Consider the following 7,113-nt stretch of genomic DNA (forward strand, 5'->3'; position numbering starts at 1 on the left):
TGTATCTGAAGAAATTTTAGAATTTTAAAATTAGGGTAATAATCTTACAAATCAAGAAGAATGTCCTTGGGCTTTCAAAACATATCTTGGAGTTATAAAAGCATAATAGATTCTGATTAGTTTGCAAGAATGAAAGAAAAGCATCCATGAAAATGAGAACTGTCATATTTTAGCACAAGTCTTTGTAAAATTGGTAGATGTTGACACAGAGTGTAATAATCTACTAATATATTTTTCCAACTATGATTATATATATGCACAGGAGGTATATTTTTGCCAAAGAAGCCATTACTGGACTGAGGGTGTAGTTCAGTGACCCAGGGCACACTCCCAGCGTATGAGGCTCTTACCTCAACCCCCAGCACCAAAAAAGAAAACAGAAAAGAAGGAAGGAAGGAAAGAAGGGAGAAAAGAAGGGAGGGAGGGAGGGAGGGAGGGAGGGAGGGAGGGAAGGGAGGGAGGGAAGGAAGGAGGAAGGAAGGAAGGAAGGAAGGAAGGAAGGAAGGAAGGAAGGAAGGAAGAAAGGGAGAGATTACTCAACAATTCAGAACATATACTGTTCTTACAGAAGACTGGAATTCTGTTCCAGGCGCCCACATTAGATAGCTGACAACTGCCTTGGAAATATGACATCTCTGACCTCCTTGGTCTCCTGCACTCACACACACACACACACACACACACACACAATTAAAAATAAGTCCTTATTTTTAAAGAGGTAAAGAAGAGGCAGGAAAAAACTAACACTAATGATATTGAATTTTTAATGTAAATATTAAATGATGGAAAGAGTTCAAAAATACTGGCTTGGGAAAATGCCAATAACAAGTTTTCTTCTAAGTTCCATGGTCTAACCAGCAATGAGTAATTGCCTAGGCTTCTAGTAGCAGACATAATTTCTTCCCTGTTAAGTGGTCCTTACGTTCAGTTAAACTTGGTTGCTGCCAAGATATAAATGCCACTATTGCTCCTTTGCGGCTGTCTTACCATGATCGCCATTGCTGAGCTCACAGCATCGCAGCTGGGTAGGGCTAGTGATTAAGATGCAGAACATCTTCTGGTACTATGGAAGCTAGTCCTCAGAGACTATAAGGTCAGAATCATTGTCTCACTACAATATCATCATATATAAAGAGTTTGTGTCATTAATAAATAACATGAAATAAAATTTAAGTGTTGCTTTGTTTTTCCTTATTCCAATATTTTATGGTCACCTTATAGTATGCGTAACAGATTTATGTATAATTATACAGTATAATTATACGTCTAAAAACACTAAACATATGCATACGTCTCTAGATAGAAGGGATAGACAACAAAAAAAAAATAACCTTTCACATAATGAAAATCTGGTAAGGTTTATTAGCATAGGTTTTTAACATACCATGAGTTCTATACGGAAAGGCACAAAACTAGGAAAGGGAAAATGGTTAATGTTCGTTGTCAGCTGATTTTAAAATCACGGTGTCTGGGAGGGGTTTTAGACCAACTGAAACAGGATGGGAAGGCCTGCCCTTAATGTAGGTGATACCCGAGCTGGGTCTCCGGCTCAATAAAGGAGGGAAGGGAAGCCAGGTGAACACCAGCATGTATCCCTCTCTGTTGGCTAACTATGAACACAATGTGGCCAGCTGCTAGGGGCTCCTGCCACCATGCCATCCCTAATCTGCGTGTGTGTGTGTGTGTGTGTGTGTGTGTGTGTGTGTGTGTGTAGTGTGTGTGTAAAAAAGCACGGAAGTGTGTGTGTGTAAGAAAGCACGGAAGTGTGTGTGTGTGTGTGTGTGTGTGTGTACATCTTGAAAACACATCCGATGTGTCTTTTAGTCAAACCCTGATTATTAAACTAATTCACTTTACCAGATAAAAGCGCGTTTAGTATCTTTCCTAAGAACACACTTATTTGAACTCATGGATGTGACAATAGTCTCTGGTGCCAGAAAATGCCCAGCCAGCTATGGAGAGAGAACACAAGAAGAAATTAGAGGCATTTTCCTCGTTTATCATCCTGTAGCAGTTTGGTGTTTTGAAAATGAGAATGAAACGTGTTTCGTTTTCTTCTGGCGGATTCTACAATGCTTTTGTTTCCACTTAACAGATTAGAAGATGGATGGGTTCGAATTGACTTCGCTCACCACCCTGCTCAGGAAGCCGGCAAAACAGTTAACTGGGCTGCTTCAGCGAGATTCTCTCGCCCATGAACGGTTTTTTCCAGTACTAAAGACCTACGGAGAGGAGGCAGCCAAATGAACGATCGATGGGGTAAAGCGAGCAGCCTGCATGACGCAATTTGAGGACCAATGAAAGGGAAAACTACTCTCACCACGGGTGGTAAACATATGGCCCTTGTTAACTCCAAGCGACAGAGTAGCTGGAACATTTCAGGCTTCGAGGGGGGTCAGAGAAAGCCGTGGAGGATAACCTCTAGCCAGCTAGGACGGCAGCTTTGGATTTGGTTGGGGGAGGTCTTGAGCGAACTTAGTCCATTGTCTGCCCCACCCTGAGCGCAGCAGTCACCCAGTCTGACACAGCCAGAGATTCTTTTGTTCTTTTCACAGCAGAAGGTGATTTCCAACCCTACAGGCATGGGAGCTCTTTGATAACCTCCTGGGTCTTGGTACGCAGCTCTCTCCTCGCCTAGGAAGGACAGTACAGTGCTAAGAAATCAGATCCCTGGATCTTCATCTTTGCCACCACAAAGCCTATTTAAAACAGCAAAAAGAGGTCCTAGGGCCCTTCTAAGACTCTTCCGGGATTGGGAAGTGCTTGGGAGGGCCTTCTGACCTAGTGTCTCCTCTTAAGTTCCAAGAGCAAGCTTGTTAACTCTAAAGACTAAAAATCATAACTCTGCTCTTATGGAGCCTTATTGGATGATTAATATGTTCAAGGTTTTCCAGCTACATAGCTTGTTTTTACTAAAAAAAAATTAAAGAAATTTTTAAAACGAAAGAAAAAAAGAGTGGCGAGAAGGAGGTTTGGTGGTAAAACAGATTACTAGCAAACATGAGGACCTAATTTCCAGCCTCTAGCATACTCATAAAAAGCCCAGCATGACTATGCATGCCTACAGCTGCAGTGCTGTGGTGGTGGGGGCAGCGACGGTGGATCTGAGGACTCATCAGCCAGACAGCTTAGTCTTCCTGGTGAGATTCTCGCTCAGTGAGAGGTCCTATCTCAAGGCAGCGTGGCAAAAAAATAATAGAAGACACCAGATGTCTTCTTCTGGTCCGCGAGTCCGCATAGCACACTTACACACAGGCACCACACCGAATACACACACACACACACACACACACACACACACACACACGCACACACCTCAGATGGACACTCACAAGTATATGTGCTCACTTACTTTTTAACATTTTGCTCACGGATCAAACCTAAGCACTGTCCGTTAACTTAACGTTAACTTAACGTGCTGAGTCAGCAGAGGCACTTCCAGTACAGGAGATCCCCACATGACTCCACAGCTATAATAAAAACCATGATCTCTTCATTAGTTAGGTCTTCAACACCGACATCTGAGTCTGCCCCCTTGGCTAGCTAACATCCACTCCTTCTCGAGAGCCCATGTGTAGACCGGTAGAGAGATGTGTATATTCCCTCTCTTCTATTGCCCTTAGTCTGTGAAGAAGGTGCCCCCTCCTTATTTCCAGTTGATGACAGATAAAGGGTTCTCATCTAAGAATGTCAATTGGGAAGACAAAGAGACTCAGAAATCAGACCTGTACCTCAAATTAATTTTTTGTTTGTTTTTGTTTTTTTTCAAAGCAGGGTTTCCTCTGAATAGCCCTGATGTCCTAGAACTCTCTCTGTAGAGCAGGCTGGCCTCAAACTCACAGAGATCCACCTGCCTCTGCTTCTCAAATGCTGGGATTAAAGGTGAGTACCAGCACTACCAGGCTAAAAGTAACATTTTTAATGAGGTGAATTTATGTCAAAGGACCTAACACTAAACATGAACCTGTGCTTTCAGCAAATGGCTTTTCCAACATGAGCTGCCCTAGGGAAAATTCTCAGTTAACACTAGCACAGTGGTTGTTACATCAGGCTGTACGGAGGAAGGGCTGCATGGCACGCATTCCTCACTATGAAGCCTTAAGAAATTTACTTCACCTGTCAGAAAAACAGATGCATTAATATACACCAGTGTGTGGGACTTGTGAGAACTGAGTGAGTACTTGCCTAGTACGCATGAAGCCAGGGTCCATCCCAGCACCACCTAACTCAGGCATAACCCAGGCACAAAGGCACACAGTTGTAATCCTAGCACTCAGGAGGTAGAAGAAGGAAGTTCAGGAGCTCCAGGTCATCCTTCACTATGTATTGAGTTCATGTCCACCCTGAGATACATGAGACCCTATAAAAACAAAATATAATAGGAGTTTCCTAGGGTTGTAGCTCAGTGGGAAAGTGTAGAGCACTTACCTCACTTGTGTGATTAAGTACTAAGAAAATAATTAAATGAGCAAATCTCTGGGTAGTTTATTCCATGCCGTTATTTTAAATAGAACTGTTCCTGCTTCTGTCCTATGGTAAAGATCTTCATCCCTTTCGTTCTTGCTTTCATTTGGCTAACCGTGATTCTGTTTCATTGCAATACACCACAGCAGGGTAGGAACCAGCCTGAGCATGGGCACACAGGGTCTTACTGAGTCTGTGATGCTAGCTCCCTTCTGCAGCTCCCTGATGCCCTCCTAGTTCTTCAGAGGGCACATTCCCCCAGGAACTGTTTCAAGTTGTGACTTGGGGGCAAGTTTCCCTCAAAATCTATTTTCTTCTTTTTTATAGCCTTAATCAAAATTAACTTGGGCATCCAGCCAGCTAGTTAAAAGACTAGGGCCGGCTTCAGAGAGAAACGTCGTACCAATCTCAGCATCCCAGAGACAGGAGCCTGCCTTTAACTTAAAACTTTGCCCTCAACATCTGCAAACCACTGATAACTTCATCAAAGTCTATAGGCCAGGGGCATATGCTGGGGAGCAGACAGAGTGCTCAAAATTCACACAGCTTCTCTCCACCCTGCTTGCAGGAACCAGTCATTCCCAATGCCCCATGAGCACAGAACACAGGTGATCCCTGTGGGTAGGAGTTCAGCAGGTTCAGTGCTAAGTATATGTTGTCTATGACTGAGTAGACACACACAGTGTGTGGTGGTTGGGAGGAAACACACTTACCACTGAAACCAGAACTCCTTTCAAGAAAGAGTGAAGGCAACAGAGTTCTGAGAAATGCAAATGTAGCTTTGCTTCTGTCAGTTTACTGAATTAGTCAATGACTTTATAATGAAAGTGATGATACAGGGAGAACGAGAAAGAAGGGCACCCCAGTTTCTTTGCAGACCGGTTCTTCCTGACTCAGCAGGAAGAAAGTGTGTGTGTGTGTGTGTGTGTGTGTGTGTGTGTGTGTGCACGCGCATGCCTGAGGAAGCCAAAAGAGGGTGGAAGAATCCTCTGAAGTTGGTATTCCTGGCAGTTGTGAGCCACCAGATGTGGGTGCTAGGAACCAAATTCCAGTCTTCTGCAAGACCAGTCTTAACCAGTTACTGAGCCATCTCTCCAACCCTAATGTCTTTTTAATTGAGATAGAAACCTAGTATGGTGGCCTTTGCCTATAAGTCCAGAACTTGAGAGGTTGGAGCAAAGAAGACTGGCTACAAAGTAAGTTTGAGGCCAGCCTGGACTGCATGGGACCTTTTCTCAAAAGGAGTTTGAGTTGTTGGTGGGATATTTTCATTGTTCCATTAAAAAACAAAATATAAATGCATGTACAAGTTGCTAAGTCCATCATCGTGTTTCTCTGTTTGGGGTGAGTGTCGAATGCTCCTTTTCTTGTATTTAACACTTGTGTTGTAGCTGGAGATCTGGCTCAGTGCTTAGGAGGACTTGCTGCTTTTGCAGTGGGCTCAAGTGCGGTTCCCAGAAAACACGTTGACATCTTACCGCCACCAGTTACTCCTCTTCCAGGAGTCCAATGTTCTCTTCTGGTTTCCTCAGGTTCCTGCACAGATTAAATACATATACGTAGAACACAGATGCCACAAATAAAAGTAATAATAAATATTTCTTAGAAATTGGTATTGTACTCTAGAAAAGTCATCTAGCAAAATTCATCATAGTATTTATTTGTCTTTACTGAGAATAACATCAAATAGTAAGAACCCAGTAAGAGAGAGACCATTTTAAAAGCTTTATGTGTTCACGCCTTTAATGAGGAAGTAAAAGGTGTTCTACATTTCTGTTTCACACCGAGCATCTCAAGCTATAAAATGAGCCTTGATAGACAGCAGCTATTTCCTCAGCCTCCTTTGCAGCTCTGTGTGGTGTGTAACTTAACTCAAGAGAAGTCCTGTGGGGGTCGAGAAGATAGTTGACAGGACAGTCTCACCTTGTAGCAGCATAAGGACCTGAGTTCAACACCCAGAAGCCACATGAGAAGGCCAGCTGTGGGGTATACACTTATAATCCCAGTGCTGGAGAAGCAGACTGGCAGATCCCTGGGGCTCAGTGCCTCGCCAGCCTCGCCAGCCTCGCCAGTCTCACCAGCCTCGCCTACTCAAGCAAGCTCCAGGCCACTGTGAGGCTCTATCTGAAAAGAAACACACGGTGGATGGCACCTAAGAAGTGACAGCCAAGATTGTCCTCTGGCCTCTATTTAGACACGCACATCCTCACGCCTGCACACACACATCCTCACACCTGCACACACACATCCTTACACCTACACACACACGCTCTCTCACACCTGCACACACACCCTCACACCTGCACACACACATCCTCACACCTGCACACACATCCTCACACCTGCATACACACCCTCACACCTGCACACACACACCCTCATACCTGTACACACACATCCTCACACCTGCACACACAGCCTCACACCTGCACACACACACCCTCACACCTACACACACATCCGCACACCTGCACACACATCCTCACACCTGTACACACACATCCTCACACCTGCACACACATCCTCACACCTGCACACACACATCCTCACACCTGCACACACACATCCTCACACCTGCACACACATCCTCACACCTGCACACACATACCCTCACACCTGCACACACACATCCTCACACCTGCACACACA

The sequence above is a fragment of the Grammomys surdaster genome, unplaced genomic scaffold, assembly GCF_004785775.1.
Source record: "Grammomys surdaster isolate TR1022 unplaced genomic scaffold, NIH_TR_1.0 62, whole genome shotgun sequence".
In the NCBI taxonomy this organism is placed as follows: Eukaryota; Metazoa; Chordata; class Mammalia; order Rodentia; family Muridae; genus Grammomys; species Grammomys surdaster.